We start from the raw sequence: 18,067 nt of genomic DNA, 5'->3' as shown, positions 1-18,067 counted from the left end.
CTTGCAGCTCCAGCTTGTCCAATGTGCATACGTGGTTTTAAGGCTTTTCAGGGCTCCTGTACCGATAAACGAAACAATTTGTCTTTGCATGTTCAGCCTGTTCTATTGCTTCCATTGCTCTCAGCTGGGATATTGGTAAATAATTACGTCTTGATTAGCCTGTCTGTGAATTGCCCCATGTTGGGTTCTCTTCCTTTAGTAATGGGAAGAGTATTTAATTACTGTTTTACTTTAATTAATTATTGTTCCTTCCCTCCCCCCCACCAGTGAAATAGCACATATTCCCATCCGGGGTCACAAATTGCTAGAGCTGGATTTGGGTCACTGAATTTGAAGCACCAATGAGACATGCTACCTGAAATAGCAGATAGTGAAATGTACCTGGATGTAATGAAATAGGGGGACATTCCCTTAAAGTAAGGACAATCTAAGAGAAAGGACATCTGGTCGCTTAAGCATGCTAGCAGTTCCTCATTATTTGCATCTGATTTTCTTAGCATCCTTCCTGCCAGTTTGGGCTTCTTTCTCTGATTTTAGGTTGGAGCCCAGAGGAGTAGAAATAGTTTTCTGAAGCTATGCATTTGTCTTACCTGCAGTTTAAAAAAAAAAGGCAGCTGTAGCTTTTAAGAAAAATGAAGTCTCCCTTTGGGAAGGTAGGAATGAATTGAGCAGGGGAACCACACCATATTCATTTGCTTGCCACAGCTTATCCGAAGGGATAAGTACTTCTTGTCTTGACATTTAGGAAAGTGGTATCAATAAGATCAGTCAATATGTGCCTTGCATTTGCAAGGACTGAGCCAAGTTAAGCTGCTAGAACACACTAGACCAGAAGTCAGCTTCAGAGTGGCCAATTAATTTCTTAATCTCTATTATGCTTCTGAGATACCTTGAAAGTGACAGATAAGCTCTTTGGGCCTAAATACTGTATGTGCAAATTCAGAAACTTTCCCTATAAATGCAGTTCCCAGTTGTATTAGTCACTGCCAAACTATTCTGCATAACGGTCCAGAAATAATCAGCCAAAAGCCAGAACCAGCAGCCAGCACCCAAAAAGCTCCCAACGAGAATAGGCAGTGTTTGGGGCCCATGGATGTTGAGGATGTTATTATGCGCTTTGTGAAGAAGTACTGCCTCTTGTCGGTCCTAAATTTCCCAACCGTCAGTTTCATGGGATGACCCCTTGTTCTACTATTGTGTGTGTGTGAGAGAAATTTATCTCTCTCCACCCTCTCAACTCCATGCATAATTTTATACACCATGTTTCCCCTTAGTTGCCTCTTTTCCAAAGTAAAGAGCCCCAGAGCCCCTAGGCCACAGCCTAGCCTCATAAGGAAGGTGTTCCAGGCCCCTGATCATCTTGGTTGCCCTCTTCTGCACATTTTGGGGGGAAAGTGGGAGAAATGTCCTGGAAGAGGTCATGGAAGCCAAATATAGGCTGATAGGTAGCGTTTTGAAGTCTGGGACCCCCAAGGTAGCATTCTCAGAAATGCTACCTGTTCCACACGCAGGTACAATGAGACAGGCAGAGCTGAGGGGTTTCAATGCATGGATGAGACGTTGGTGCCGGGAGGAAGGGTTTAGATTTGTTAGGCACTGGGATACATTTTGGGGAAAGCAAGGCCTTTCAAAAGGGACAGGCTGCACAAAAGGGACAGGCTGCACTTGAACTAAGATGGAACCAGACTGCTGGCGCTTAAAATAAAAAAGGTTGCAGAGCAGCTTTTAAAATGACACCTGGGGAATAGCTGAGAGGAGCTGGGCAGTATCCGGTTTGGCAAATGCCATCCTTTGGACCAATGCCATGGTCCTCTTCATTTGGGCGGGACTTCCATTTTCTGAAGGATGTCTCCTTTCCTTTTATAGCTTCCCTGACTCCACTTGTTAGCCATGCTGGCGTCCTCCTGAACTTGGTGGTATCTTCCCTCCTTCTTGGCATACATTCCAACAGTGCTTCTAGTACCGTGGTTTTAAATAAGTTCCATGCTTTCTGGAGTGATTTGACTCTTCTGACCTTCCCTTTCAACTTCCTTTGTTAAACATATAGAACAAAAGGCCCTGCTGAAGTGGAACCAACATGGCTTCTGCAAGGGCAAGTCTTGCCTCACTAACCTTGTGGAGTTCTTTGAGAGTGTCAACAGGCATGTGGATAAAGGTGATCCAGTTGACATAGTATGCTTGGACTTCCAAAAAGCTTTTGACAAAGTTCCTCACCAAAGGCTCTGGAGTAAACTTAGCAGTCATGGGATAAGGGGACAGGTTCATGATTGTTAATTGGTTGAAGGACAGGAAACAGAGGTTAGGAATAAATGGACAGTTTTCACAATGGATGGAAGTAAAATGGGGTCCATGCTAGGGATCACTAGGAAGGGGGCTGAAAATAAGAATGATGATATTATAATGCCCTTATACAAATCTATGGTGTGGCCACATTTGAAGTACTGCATACAGTTCTGGTCACCATATAATAAGAAGGACATTGTAGAACTGGAGAAGGTGCAGAAGAGGGCAACTAAGATGACCAGGGGCCTGGAACACCTTCCTTATGAGGCAAGGCTACAGCATCTGGGGCTTTTTAGTTTGTGAAAGAGGTGACTATGGGGAGACATGAAAGAGGTGTATAAAATTATGCATGGAGCAGAGAGAATGGATAGAGAGAAGACTACAGCCTGCTGTAACCTTAGCCTTTTTTTTTTTTTTTTGAGCTGATTCACCTGCATTTTCCTTCATGACAGAGAATGCAATGATTTCTTCTTTAAACTTCCCTGCTTCTAGGCTGTAGTGGGGGGAGCATGAGGTGATGAAGGCATTCACTCACGAAGGCAAGTTCATTCTAAAAATCAGCAAAGATTTGGGTCAGATTCACCAGGCTCATGTTAAGCGTTCTGCTGCTTGGCAACCCGTCATGCTGTTCTTCCACAAGGCTGTAAAACTAATAAAACAAAACAAACAGTCTCTCTCCTCTTCCTCTGCGAGGATTGGTTGGAGGAAAAACCCAGAACCAGCTGGTGTGAACGCACAGAAAATAGATCTGCCTGGGATTTCGGAGAGCAGCCAACACTATGTGAACTGTCTGTTTAATGCCCCAAATTAAACATCTTGTGAATCTGCTGCAAAGCAGATTCACTCTGCAGATACTCAAAGGAATAAAGCCATATGTGAATAACCTCCTGGATATAATGGGGCCCTTTTATAACCAACCCACAAAACAAAGATTTGTTATTGAGATGGTGGATTACTGTTCCAAGTGGCCAGAAGTTTCATTTGCTGACAACATTACTACAAACAAGTTGATCCAGTTCATGGATGCAGTTTTTGCTAAAGAGCTAGTGACTGACAATGGGACACAGCTTACCTCATTTGAAATGGAGCAAAACTTGCATAACCATGGGATAAAACACAAGACTATTTCCTTATACTATCCTTGTGGGAATGGTTTAGTGGAAAGAATGAGCAGGTTAGTTAAGGGAAGTTTAGAACTGGCTACTATGCACCAAAAATACTGGAATGTGTTAATCTGTAAATCTCTATTTGTTTATCCAACTACCCTCATTCTACTATAGGAATATCACCTTTTGAACTGCTGAGAGGACACAAAAGTACCACCAAACTTACCCAATGGCAACAATTGATAGCTTTCCATGCCATCTAATTCTGAGGATGCAGGGATTCATGATTGGGTAAGGAAGAAGCAACAAAGATACAAATTGTATGTGGATCAGAAACAGGGTGTGAAGCAGGAAACATTTCATGTGGATGACTTAGTTTGAGTATGACTGCCTTATAAAGTGAGAAAGGATGTTCCCCGTATTCTGGACCAAAACAAATAATCAAAATCTGAGGAGATTCTGTCCTGTTGGATGATGGAAAGAAATCAAACCGTTCAAGACTTTAGAGTATTAATACTATGAGTCAAGAGGAAAGGGAGTCTGATCTCAAGAGAGGAACTGTAGAGGAATTTGATCTTGTCTCCAGTTTTTAACCTCACAGAGGAGGCTGATGAAAGTGATGGATAATCCTCTGTACCAGAAAAAACATCATTAACAGCTCCTGTGCCAGAGAACCCAAGACTTAGGAAAAATTTGCATGGCAGGAGACAACTTAAAATACTTCAAGACTTCGTCACTGAATTTCAAATTAATTCAACTCTGGTTGCTGGGTTAGGGATGTGTTGTATTCTATCTATTAATCCTTTATATTTTGTTGTTGAGAAGTTTGTTGAGAAGAGTGAGTGGGGCGTGGAGTCAGAAAAGAAAAGGGAAGGGAAGGAGAAGGAGAAAATGGATTTGTTTCTGAATAAATCCTTAGTTAAATCTACATAAGAGTACTTTGTGTTTATGGTGGAAGCAGCTATAAAATAGGTACCATCTGCTGATGCTGGTTCTACAAAAGACCTGTGCCTGTGAACCTGGAAAGTCTCTTTCAGTTGGAGTAGACAATACTGGGCAAGATGGAACAATAATCCGATATAGTACAAAGCAGCTACATATGTTCAGTTTTTACCTCTAGGACATGAAAATAGTGTTCTCTCCTTACATGGTTTTAAAGCTGAAGGCAACTTTTTTAAAAAGTCAGAATTCACAGCACTAGTAAGTGTCTGGAATTCAGTCCTTAATTTTTTCAGTGGTGTAACAGTGTCAACAGTGGCCGGTGTCAAATTCTTTTGCGGTCTGCTGCAATCATCATCATCACCACCACCACCACCTCTGCAGCCCCCCTGCCGCTGGCCTCCACAGTCCTCCACTGTCACAACTAGCTTGCTCCCCAATGCTGGCTGTGATGCAGTATAATTATGTCATTGCCCCGGTGCAAGCCCGTCACAGTAATAATAGGCACCAGGGCAGTGACGGCAAAGGGAAATGGCTGACTGCAACGGCAGCAGTGAAAGAGGCCAGTTATGGGTGGGTGGAGGTCTGCAGAGGTGAATGGTAGGTGAGCATGGCAGCTCCCCACACTGGCAGCCCATGTCCAGTGAACACGGTCGCGCAGTTGTAGATCCACCTCTGCATTTCTTAATTGCTCCTAACATGCAATAGAGAAAGCAAAGGCATTAGGAAAAGCGGGAAGAGAAGATAAAATATAAAGCATGTTGAGATCCAATGGCAGGAAAACAGGATGTAAGTTAAATAAAGCAAATCAGAAATTTCCTTTACGAGCCAATATCGTAAGTATGTATTCCTGCATAACCACATCCAGAGCTGCTTACATAAAATGTAGGAAAAGCACTTTTCCTATTCACTTTGGTCTTTTGTTAATGAGGTAATTTGTGTTATTATAGTTGGTTAAAATGGGGATTACTTTAAGTTTTTGTGCAAACTTAGTGAAGTGGCAAATGTTGCCACATTTGCTGCATGTGCAAAATATTTCTTCGAGCTCTGTAAAGTAATGTGTTTTCTGAGCTGCTACTGTACTTGTCGAATGTAAGTCATAATAATAATGTGGTAACTGATGAAGACCATTTATTCAATGAACTTAGAGTTATCGCTGACAATTCCAGAGTGAGCTGACAAATATAATTACTAGCAGCAGTACCATTGCTTATTGGATAGAAATCTCAGGGCCAAAATAGACATGATGGCAGGGACCCATGATTGGACAACCCACCCTTTTCTTTTGCTTTCAAGCAGGTGCTTGGGAGAGGAGCACAATCGGCAGCAGTGCGGAGGCAGTACTTGGCTCTCCCCGCCTGCTCTGTTTCCACACTTGAAATCACTTCTCCAGAGATTCTATGAATTCCACAAGAAAAGAAAAATGATAGGTATCTGTATTGTCAAAAGTTTTGGGGGGTTTTTTGGCATTAAAAAAAAGTTGGAAAAGTGAATCACATATCTCCTACATCATTCTGTTTTGGAATGAAATGGGCATCAAATAGCAATAGCAATAGAACTTACATTTATATACCACTCTATAGCCGGAGCTCTCTAAGCGGTTTACAATGATTTAGCATATTGCCCCCAACATTCTGGGTACTCATTTTACCGACCTCGGAAGGATGGAAGGCTGAGTCAACCTTGAGCCCCTGGTCAGGATTGAACTTGTAACCTTCTGATTACAGGGCGGCAGTTTTACCACTGCGCCACCATCAAATTTATCCAAGATAGTCCCATCGTCATTCTTTTGACCCTCTTCAGCAAAGGTAAAGGATTTACAGATGCTGTTCACTTCCTTTCTCATTGCATAAAGAAGGGAACTTACTTGCACAATGCTTTCTTCTTTGCGGAGCTTTGTAGCTAGTCTGAAGCAAGCAAATTTTTCTTTCCATTCTGGCCAGGAAGCAGGATTGTCAAAGCTGAAAGCTTCTGGTGCAGGAAAGTGAGACATTTCAAAAGTTTGTGGATTCAGACTCAGACTTATGTCACCATGTCATGAGAACTCAGAGGAAGGCAACCATTCTAGGCTAAGACTCCTTTATTGTGTAACAGGAAGAGACAAGTTCAACAAGACCTACAGGCAGGAAGAAGAGGGACTCTGCCTCCAATGAGGATGACTACTAGCAAATGCTAGTGCCACCTACTGGCTGGACATATTAGAGCAACATTTCCACACAACATCTGTTTTGGCCCATATGATTCCAAAATTTCAAAGACATGTCTTTTAAATTAAATGGAACTTAACTTTTCTTAGCTGTCTTGGATTGTGCCAGGTGTGTATATAAAGTGCTGCATTAATTTCACTACTATCCACCCTCTCCCTAGCTGTTTTTATGTTTAAAAACAGTCTGGGAGATCAGATCAGGGATCTTCCTCATCACTTCTTAGATCTTAAAATTCAGTGGGAGAGGGCGGACTCATGAAAAGGAATTGCTTATGAAAGCAGTTTTACAAGAGAATGGATTGTTTGAATTAGAATGTGTAACCGAAAAGGTCAAAACTGTGAAGGAATGCACACACAAATGATGTCTGAATATGTGACACAGAAGGTTAGGCCATAGAGATGCCAAAAATGATATGTCAGGTTCAGGGGCGTAGCAAGGTTGGAATGGGCCCAGAGACAAGATTTTAAAATGGGCCCCTCGCTGATATACACAAACATACTTCACAATATATAGTGCACTCACACTCACATCCCCATTATGAATACGGTGAATAGCTAGTTCACATTGAATCTAGTTTTTTTACTCCCTGCTACTGCCGATCTCCAAGATACTCAACGTAATTCATAGGGGGTGCAACACAGGCGGGTGGAGAGTTATGTGATGTGCCTCTGGGGGGCCCTTGAGGCAGTGGGGCCCCAAGATGACTGCCTCCCCTTGCCTAATGGTAGTTACGCCCCTGGTCAGGTTGAAAAATTGGATTTGGTAAAGGTTCTATACTTGATTCAGTGCCCCCTGCAGCACTGAATCAAGTGTGCCTGCTGTATAAGAGCAAAGGCAACATGGCCTGCTTTTGTTCCACGCAAAGAAAGAGAAACACAGCATCCTTTGGATCTGGTTCATAGTGATGTTTGTGGACCCATGCAAGTTAGGAGGGGAAAAATATGTTCTTACGTTCACTGATGACTATTCTAGATACACATGTACTTACCTGTTAAGTGAAAAGGGACAAGTACTAGAAAAACCAAAAGAATATGTTGCAAGAGTGAGCAACAAGTTTGGGAGAAAGCCACAGATCCTCTACAATGACAATGGTGATGAATACACTGGGAATGATGTCATAAGAGTCCTAAAGGAGGAGGGCATTGAGCACCCCAAAAGACTGTTCCTTATACTCCAGAGCAAGATGGAGTGGCAGAAAGAAAGAACCATTCTCTTATGGAAATGACCAGATGCATGCTTGTAGATGCTGGTTTGGCTACTACATTTTTGGGGAGAGGCAGTGATGACTACTACTTACCTGCAAAACAGATTGCAAACAAAGGCCACAGGAACAATGCCACATGAGTTATGGCATGGCAACAAGCCTACTTTGAGTCATATAAGAGTATTTGGATCTAAAGCATACACCTATATACCCAAAGCCAAAAGGACCAAACTCAACTGTAGATCTGAGGAAGGAATACTTGTTGGCTATTCCATAGGATTGAAAGGATATTGGATTTTAGATCTTGCCACATAAACAATTAAAATATGCAACATAGCATACTTTAGTGAAAATGAACAACCAACCACTAGTGAACTGCCAAACTTAGAGCCCAATTTTCAGTTGGAGAAAGAATCAAGACAATATGACCAAAAGGAAGGATCCACTGTAAGTTTTACACCTGGCAGCGATTCAGCAGAAGAGGATGCTGATGGCGAACAAAGGATGTGGCATTCAACACAACAAAATAAAGGAGTTCCACCTAAGAAACTTTCCTTCACTGCAAAGGGAGAAAGGTTCCAAGAACCAAGCATCTGGAAAGAAATTGATAACTTACCTGCAACTGAAGCACAAAACTGGAAGGAAACTGTGAAAGAAGAAGTGGAACTATTCCACAAAAATAACACAAGGACACTCACAGAGCTACGTGAGGGAAGAAAGACTGTGGGGTGCATATGGATTTTTAAAATTAAGCAAAATGCAGAAGGAGATGTCCAGTGTTACAAAGCGAGACTGGTGGCAAAAGGATTCTTGCAAATATATGGGGAAGATTATGATGAGACATTTGCTCCATTGTAAAACACACCTCAGTAAGGACATTCCTAAGCACTGCAGCAGCAAATAAAATGCAAGTGGGTCACATAGATGTGAAAACTGCATTTCTTCATGGAGACAACAAAGAAGATATTTATATGGAGCAGCCTCCAGGATTTGTGGAACCTGGAAAAGAAAAAACTTATATGTAAGCTGAGGAAAATTATCTATGGACTAAAGCAGGCTGCAAGAGCCTTGAATGTCAAATTAAATCAGTTGCTAGTCAATGAGGTTGCTAGTCAAGGAAAGGCTGACCCTTGCCTGTACTTGAGGTTCAAAAACAGCAGATGGACCTTTATACTTACTTTTGTTGATGATCTGATAATTTGTTATGAAAATAGAGAGGACAGTCTTGAAATAATAAAGCACCTGAATATTGAGATAGAAGTAAAAGAACTTGAGTCTGTTTCACACTATCTTGGGATACACATAGAGAGAGAAGAGGATGGAAGCCATTTGCTTAACCCAAAAAAGAAAATAAATGATTTACTAGAGTATTGGGGACTTACAGAGACCAAAAAATGAGTACACTTATGGAAACAGGTTGCCTAAAACAGAAGGAGGAGAGTGAACTTCTGCCAGACAACAGTAAGTACAGGACAGCGATTGGAAATCTTTTATATGTAGCTATGATAACCAGACCGTATATAACTGCATCTGTGGGAATCTTGAGTTGGAAAGTAAGCACACCCAGCAAAGATGACTGGACTGCAGTAAAGAGACTAGGCAGGTACCTAAAAGGGACAATCAATCTAATATTAAAGTTGCCTGCTAGTAGTGGACCCAAAATAGTAGGTTATATGGATGCAGACTGGTCTGAGGATAAAATAGACAGTGAACCAGTGGTTAAGTATTCTTTTATGGTGATGGAGCAGTCAGTTGGTGTACCTGCAAGCAATCAATAGTTGCTGTCTCATCTACTGAGGCAGAATATGTCTCTGCCACTCAAGCATGTCAAGAGTGACATGCACGAGCAAATGTCAGATTTCAACATAGATGAAACAAAACCCACTGAGGTGTTCAAGGATAATCAAAGCTGCATCCAGATCTCACAAATTGAGAAAATTAAATTTAGAACAAAACACATTGAAACCAAATATCATTATGTGTGGGATGCACAAGAAAAGGGACTTGTAAAATTGCTGTATTGTCCAAGTGAAAAAATGGTACCAGACGAGGTAACTAAGCCATTGCCCAGGGATCATTTCAAATCCTTGAGAGAGAAGTTGGGACTTCTAGACAGCAGCATGAGCTGATGAGAATGTGTATCGGAGTTGTTCCCTGGCAGCATCAGCTCTCAGCTGCAATGTCTCATAGTGACCCCTGGGGGAGGGCTTAGGGTCATGGATAAAAGTGCTGGACTCCTCCCCTCTTTGTTCTTCCAGTGTAAGTCTCCATTTTGTCTCTCCAGATATGTTTGTTTGTTTTTGTCTCTCTCTTCAGCCATGAGCTACAGCTGAAATAAGCTGCAGGCTTTTTCACATTTGTAACATTTTCTTTAAATAAAACCTTGTAGTTCTTCAGTACTGATATCCAAACCCAACATTACCTGGGAATGTTTAGCCTGGAGAAGAGAAGACTAAGGGAGATATGGAAGACTAACAGAGATAGCATCTTCAATATCTGGAGGATTGTCACATAGAAGGAGTGGACTTTTTCTCTGTTGCTCCTGAAGGCTGGTCTAGAACCAATGGGTTAAAATTATAAGGAAGCAGATTAGGGTAGATATTAGGGGGAAATTCCTAACTGATAGAACAACAAGGGAACAGCCTGCCCCATGCAGTGTTGGACTCTCCTCTGCTGGAGGTTTTCAAATAGAGACTGCCATCTGTCAGAGAGATGCAACAGAAGTTTCCTTTCTTTTGTTTAGCAAGGAGAGCTGGTCTTATGGTAAGGTAAAGTGTGCCGTTGGGTCGGTGTCGACTCCTGGTGCCCACAGAGCCCTGTGGTTGCCTTTGGCAGAATACAAGAGGTGTTTACCATTGCCTCATCCCACACAGTATGAGATGATACATTTCAACATATTCCTATATTGCTGTTTCCTGATATAGGTGTTTCCCATAGTCTGGGAAACATACCCGCGGGGATTCAAACTGGCAACCTTTGGCTTGCTAGACAAATCACTTCCCCACTGTGCCATTAGGTGGTAGAAAGCATGAATTATCCCCTTTGCTAAGCAGAGTTGGCCCTGGTTGCATTTGAATGGGAGATGGCATGGGAGCTCTGTAAGAAATTCCCCTTAGGGGATGGGATCACTCTGGGAAGAGCATCTTCATGCTTGTATGCAGAAGGTTTTAAGTTCCCTCCCTGGCATCTCCAAGATAGGGCTGAGAGAGACTCCTGCCTGCAACCTTGCAGAAGCTGCTGCCAGACTGTGTAGACAATACTGAGCTGGATGGACTAATGGTCTGAATATGGTTTATTGCATCTTCCATCTTCCACATATGGTATATGGCATCTTCAGCATTATTATTATTATTTATTTACACAGTCATACAGGTGTTATTGACTGGTTTGTTTTATCCAGACATCGAGTCCTTCCCAAGGACCTGGGATGCCAGAATTTTATTGTCAATGTTGTTGCTGTTGTTATAAATATCGTTGCAGAATATAGGCTGTTCCCAGTAAAGCTGCTTTTTGTAATTGGCTGATGGTGATTTCTGTGGCCCCTATGGTGTTGAGGTGCGCTTCAAGGTCTTTTGGAACTGCACCCAGGGCGCCAATTACCAATGGGATTATTTTGGTCTTTTCTGCCACAGCCTTTCAATTTCAATTTGTAGATCTTTGTATTTTGTGATTTTTTTCTATTTCTTTTTCTTCTATTCTGCTATCCCCTGGTATTGCTATGTTGATTATTTTAACTTGTTTTTCTTTCTTCTCGACTACAGTTATATCTGGTGTATTGTGTGGCAGATGTTTGTCTGTTTGTAGTTGGAAGTCCCATAATATTTTTACATCTTCATTTTCTTCAACTTTTTCAATTGTATGGTCCCACCAATTTTTGGCTACAGGTAGCTTGTATTTTTTGCAGAAGTTCCAATGTATCATCCCTGCTACCTTGTCATGCCTTTGTTTGTAGTCAGTCTGTGCGATCTTTTTACAACAGCTGATTAGGTGGTCCACTGTTTCATCTGCTTCTTTACAAAGGCGGCACTTGCTGTTTGTTGCTGACTTTTCAACTTTTGCTCTTATTGCATTTGTTCATAGTGTCTGTCCTTGTGCAGCCAGCATTAAACCCTCTGTTTCTTTCTTCAAGTAACCATTCTTAAGCCATTGCCAGGTCTTGGTGATGTCTGATTTTCCACTTATATTGTGCAAATATTGACCATGCAGTGGCTTCTTTTCCCATTTTTCTGCTTGGTTCTTGACTTGTTCTTTCTTGTAGGCCTGCTTTCTTTCATTGGTGTTGAATAGTTTCTTGTTCTTGACCATTTGAAGTGCATCTTCTTCACTGTCCTTGATATATTCTTCAAGGCCTCTTTTCTCTACTGTTTGATGGACTTGCAGCATTCCTCTTCCACCTGAGCTGTGAGGGAGGTATAGCCTATCTACATCACTGCGGGGATTCAGAGCATGATTGATGGTCATGATTTTCCTGGTCTTACGATCTAGCATCTCTAGCTCTGCCTATGTCCAGTCTATTATTCCTGCAGTGTATCTGATAACAGGTATAGCCCAGGTGTTTATGGCTTGTATGGTGTTCCCGCCATTGAGTTTTCCCAGTTGTTAGCCATTGTTCAATATCACCTCCTTGCAAAATGTGATTGAACTGTTTTGATAGTTGTTTATGAAGGCTTGTTAGGTGTTTAAGCCAAAAGCCATGCAGTTCATCATCGCCTGGAGCAGTCCAATTTTTAGTTTTCTTTGCTCTTTCACTTATTAATTCTGGTGTTATTATTAGATTTTACATTTGTTGGTTACTAATAATAATTAATTAATAATAATACTTATATTTATTTATTTATTTGATTTCTATACCGCCCTTCCAAAAATGTCTCAGGGCAGTTTACACAGAGAAATAACAAATAATTGAGATAGATCCCTGTCCCCAAAGGGCTCACAATCTAAAAAGAAACATAAGATAGACACCAGCAACAGTCACTGGAGGAACTGTGCTGGGGGTGGATAGGGCCTGTTACTCTCCCCCTGGTATATGGCCGCTTCCTATGTATGTCCGTTACAACTCTAAAATTTGATGATTCTACCATTTTACTTAGGAGAATCATTATAAAAACCCCAAATCCCCCATTGCCAGCTGCTTTCCTGAATGCTAAAGGATTTCACTCCCATGCTATCATTTTGCTGCAAAGACGAGGCCTGCAAAACTTCAGGAAGGTAGGTAGGCCCACCCAAGCAGCTGTGCAAAGAGCCTTGAATTTTGTTTTGCTTTTTGAAATATCAGCATGACAATGAACCCTGCTTGGAGAAGAGAGAATACACACAATGTCAATCACGCCCTCTGACAAGGAACAATTAACACAGGATCAAATTGGAGAGAGATGGATGGGACCAGATGGTCATACTAATCCTAACAAGCAGATTGTATATTACATGTCCTTCAAGAGAGGTGTTTTTTTTGTGGGTTTTTAAAAAAAAAATCCTTTTAACACAGAGACCTATGGAATGAATGGAGAGGAAATAGTAACAACAACCCGAGTAATTATTGAACAGACCTTATGAAGCAGATAAATTAGTTAGTGGTATTTTACATGTATAGTCCAGCAGTAAATTATAGCCAATGTGCAACTTTTTATGCCCAGTTTAGTTATCTCTTGTCTTTTGTCCCATGAAGATCTCTCAGGAAATCTGGCTGAGGCAGAGGCCTCTTAAAGTACGACAGATGATAAATGATGCCGTAGTTACAGGGTGACTGCTATGGAAATATTGCTTCCTTCACTGTCCAAAGACGGATCAGATGTAGTTTTGCAGGGAAGTAGGGAAAATGTTAAGTTTTGACATCTAATTAGACAGGAAGAGTAGTAATGGACAAGAAAGGAAGAAAGAACTCTGCAAAATGTTAAGAAAAAGTACTAATAGGAGAAAGAAGATGGAGCTCTACATTCAAATATCAAGCAGCGCCCTGCCTTTGGGGCATCTTGCCAAAAGGTTAGCTCATGGGAATGATTTGCCTGGGCACATGCTTTTGTGCTCTTGTGAAGCTGGCTCCCATAGATGGAGCATTTTGTGCACTTTATCAGACAACAATTTATGGAAGGGGCTCTTAAGCATCCTAAGAAACGGGGAAGGTGCCTTATATTTAATCAGATCATTGGACCATCTTTCCTAGTATGGCCAACAATGGCTGGCAGCATCTCTCTAGGGTCTCAGGCAGGGATCTTTCCCTGTCATCTAAGATTCCTTGAATGCAAAGCACATATTGTGCCACTTAGCTATGGCTCCTCCCCAAAACTGAGTGAGGAGATACCCTAAGAAACCTATCCAGCCAGGATAACTCCTTGGGGCTATTCACACACTGCACACGCGGCTGTGTGTGTGTGTGTGTGTGTGTGTGTGTGTGTGTGTTGTGGGGGGAGGCAGGATCCAACCTACCTTCCCCCAGACAACCCTGCTGCACACAAGCCACACAGTCACACGACACACAAGCAGCTCGCACTAACACACAGTCCCAGGAGATGGGTTAAGAGTTGGATTTTGCTGCAGGGTTTGGCACCATGGGGCTGCTGGGATCTTCATGGATTTGCCCGTGCTTCTCATGCTGGGATATGCTGGGATCCGCCCATGCTTCTCAAGCACAGACAAGCCCAGGCTTGAGAATAGCAGCTCTGTATCCTTAAGAAACTGAGCAAAGGAATCTGTTTGAAGGATCGAGCTGGTCTTGTGGTAGCAAGCATGACTTGTCCCCTTTGTGAAGCAGTGTCCGCCCTGGTTGCATATGAATGGGAGACTAGAAGTGTGAGCACTGTAAGATATTCCCCCTTAAGGGATAGAGCCACTGGGAAGAGCAGAAGGTTCCAAGTTCCTTCCCTGGCTTCTCCAAGATAGGGCTGAGAGAGATTCCTGCCTGCAACCTTGGAGAAGCCACTGCCAGTCTGTGTAGGCAATACTGAGCTAGATAGACCAATGGTCTGACTCAGTATATGGCAGCTTCCTATGTTCCTATGACTCAGACTGGTTTGAGACACACCCATGAAACTGGAATCCCTTTCTACTGTAGTGGCCACTCCAGTTGGCTTCAGAAGCAGATAGTCCTCATGTTTCTACTAATGCCACTAGGGGCCAGTTCAGATGCTAGAGAATCCTCCTTGCAGAAACCCCCTGTAGAGGTAGAGGAAGTAATTTTTGATTTGATGTGACCATGTTTACAGAAGCTGCTTTTCAGGAGGTCTTTGCATGAGCATGGTGGCATATGTCCCAGTTGTTGGGAAGTGGCAGCTGTAAAAGTGGTCATGCCATCTCCTAATTCCATATCCATGGGGGCACACCACAGGTAGGGTTTTCCTATGTTTGGACTGCCCTGTGACTCTTGAACTTTGATTGTGGGTATGAAAGTTGCTGTAAGCTTCTTAAGGCAGGGATACTCATACTCTGTAAAGTACCATGCCCATTGATGGTACTGCATAGCTAAAACAAGCAAGCAAGCAAGCTAATAAAATAGCATTTGACGTTGGGTGAGTAGGCTGTTGACAGTAAATCCTTCCAAGGAGAGCATCTGCAGTAGCACCCAAACTTTTTGGCAGTCAGAGAGAGTGGATGGAAGAGCAATTGGAGACTGAAGGGTCAGAGAGAGCCAACCGGGATGGGTGAGATGCTGGACAGAGTGGTGTTCTCTTGGGGTCTGTACATCATTGGTTCTATATGGTCCTCCTATGAAAAAGTACACGTTACTAAAGTGCGGATACAATCCTTAGATGTTTGCACAGTAAGCTTCATGAATGCATGGGGTTTCGTCTTTGATATCAAGGAATGTCCTGCATACATTTTAAGGACATAAGAAAAATTCTGCCTCACACAGTGGCCAATCAGGCACACTTGGGAAGCCTGCAAGTGGGGAAAAGAGGGAAACCACTCCCTCCCTTGGTGCTCCCAGCACCTGGTGTTCAGGGGCATGATACCAGTGATCCTAATGGATGTATATAGCTATCAAAACTAGTAGCTGTTGATAGCCCTACATACCATGAATTTGCCTAACCTCTTTTTAAAGACACCTAGATTGGTGACCATCACCACATCCAGTGGCAGTGAATTCCATGGTTTAACTACATGTTATGTAAAGAAGTGCTTTCTTTTGTCTGATTTTACAGACCAGTCCTTGACAACGACTTGAATGGGGAAGCACAGCTTATGTGGAGCTCTGCATGAACAGTGGAGCCCCAGAATCTCTGGACCACAATGAGCCGGGTCTCACGATCAGTGAGACCCAGTTTGCGAAGTTGAGCATGGAGAGCGGGCTAAGCCTGCTCTCCCTGCACACAAGCAAGCTGGAGCCCTGGGTGTCTGGATCGGCCACCCACACGATTGCTGGCTCCGTGATGGAGCCAGCGGGGGCTGGGGAGTTTGGGGGCCGCGCAGCCCCTGGAAGCTCCAGTATGCCCTGCGCAAGTGCGCAGGGCATACTGGAGAGAACTTTGGAGCCGGGAGGTGGCTTTTCACCTCCCCTCCGGGGCTCTCCTTGTGAGTAGGCATGGTGCAGAGCCGTGCCATGGCTACTCACGATCTTGAAAACCGGGTTTGCGGAGCACTCGCTCTGCAAACCCGGTTTTAGGTGAGGGGTACTTGAGCGGGTTACCCGCTCTAGAACCACTGGGCTTGCAGCTGAGCCCGGTGGTTCTCACGATTACAGAAAATCGGGCTAGTGGAGGCTAGCCCGATTTTCTGCAATCGTGAGAACAGCCTCAATATGTAGAAGAGCGTAAGCCTAACACAAATGAAATGACCCAACCACTACCTTGGGGACATTATCTGATATAAAGAACACCAAGTTTTCTCTCTTTCTCAAGCAAGGAAATTATAAAAGAGATCTAATCAGTGGATAGAATATTGCCATTGAAAATGCACATCAGCATACCTTAACGAAAATAAAATAAATCTTGTAACTTTAATATTCCCTGCTCTTGCCCCTAAATAGGCCCCTTTGGAAAACTGTTTTATTGTTTCTCATTAAATTAGAATTGTGCTGAGATGCCACTATCTACCATTTCCTATTATTATTAATGTGGAAAAATTTTTGCTGCATGTTCAGCATTTCCCCAGTTAAAGCTAAAACAAAAGGAAAATCCTATTTGTGGTGTTTATCTATGGGTTTATTTTCCTGTCCTTAGTTCAGGCTCATTCTTTTAAAGCACAGAAAGTTCTTCACTTTCCCCCAGTTTAAATCTGTATTTAAAAATAGCAACATTTTCTCGTGTCAGTTAAGATCTTTAATTTATGGGCTTCTGTTATTGCTGTTTTTAATGAGCAGTTGTTAAAGGAAGACCCTCAGAGTTAGGCATATGTAGATATGCAATTGTTCTTTTTCCATTAACTTGCAGAACATGAAAACATTTTCAGGAACATGGGATAAACTATCGTCCTTTCAGTCAACTGAATACTCTTATGGTATGATGAGAATGTTTAGAAGACTACGGGGAAGTACAATAGCCATCTTCAAATGCCTGTCAAAAAGCAGAAGCAGAAGCAGATCTGTTTCTGTTGCTCCTGAGGGCAGAATTAAAACCAATGAGTTGAAATTAGAAGCAAGCAGAGTTGGGCTAGACCAGGCCTGCTCCACTTCGGCCCCCCAACTGTTTTTGGACTATGACTCCCATAATCCCCAGCCAGGGATTATGGGAGTTGTAGGTCAACATCTGCAGGAAGACGCAGTGGAGCAGGCCTGGGCTAGACATTTTAAAGAATTTCCTAACTGTAAGGCTTGTTTGACAGTGGAACAGTCTGCCTTGTACAGTAGGGGGCTCTCCTTTGCTGGAGGTTTTCAAATGGAGGGTGGACAGCCATCTGTTGGGGGTGATATAGAGGTTTCCTGCACTGAGCAGAAGGTTTGACTGGAAGACTCCAAGGTTCCTTCCAACATTAAATTTCCACGGCCAAATTCAAACATAACGGGAAACTGGAGGTCCCTTCACCTCCGGTTTCCCAAGCTGCATGTCCAAATTGAGGAAACCGGAGTTAAGGGTGACAAGGACCCACGGTTTCCCTTGCCAAACTGCACTCTGAACCTTCAGTTCTGTGGCATCAGCATTACATCTGAACACTGGCACCGCTGATTCAGCCCCACGGAACTGGAGCTGAGGGAGGAAGCTCCTCCCTCACTCTGGCCCAATTGGCTGTGCAGGCTGTCCTCCTGTCAAGACAGAAACCCACACAGCCAGCTCCCCCACCTCTTTGCAATCTTGCTGACTGCAGAGAGGCTTCTCCCCCAAACGCACGAATGCGGATGGGAAGGGGGGGGCACGGAGCTGCGGTTCCACGTTACGTCTGAAGGAAGCCTGTGAATCTGT

Source organism: Hemicordylus capensis, chromosome 4 (genome assembly GCF_027244095.1).
Source record: "Hemicordylus capensis ecotype Gifberg chromosome 4, rHemCap1.1.pri, whole genome shotgun sequence".
Lineage (NCBI taxonomy): Eukaryota > Metazoa > Chordata > Lepidosauria > Squamata > Cordylidae > Hemicordylus > Hemicordylus capensis.
The sequence above is the reverse complement of the archived record's forward strand: the minus strand, read 5'-3'. Positions refer to the sequence as shown.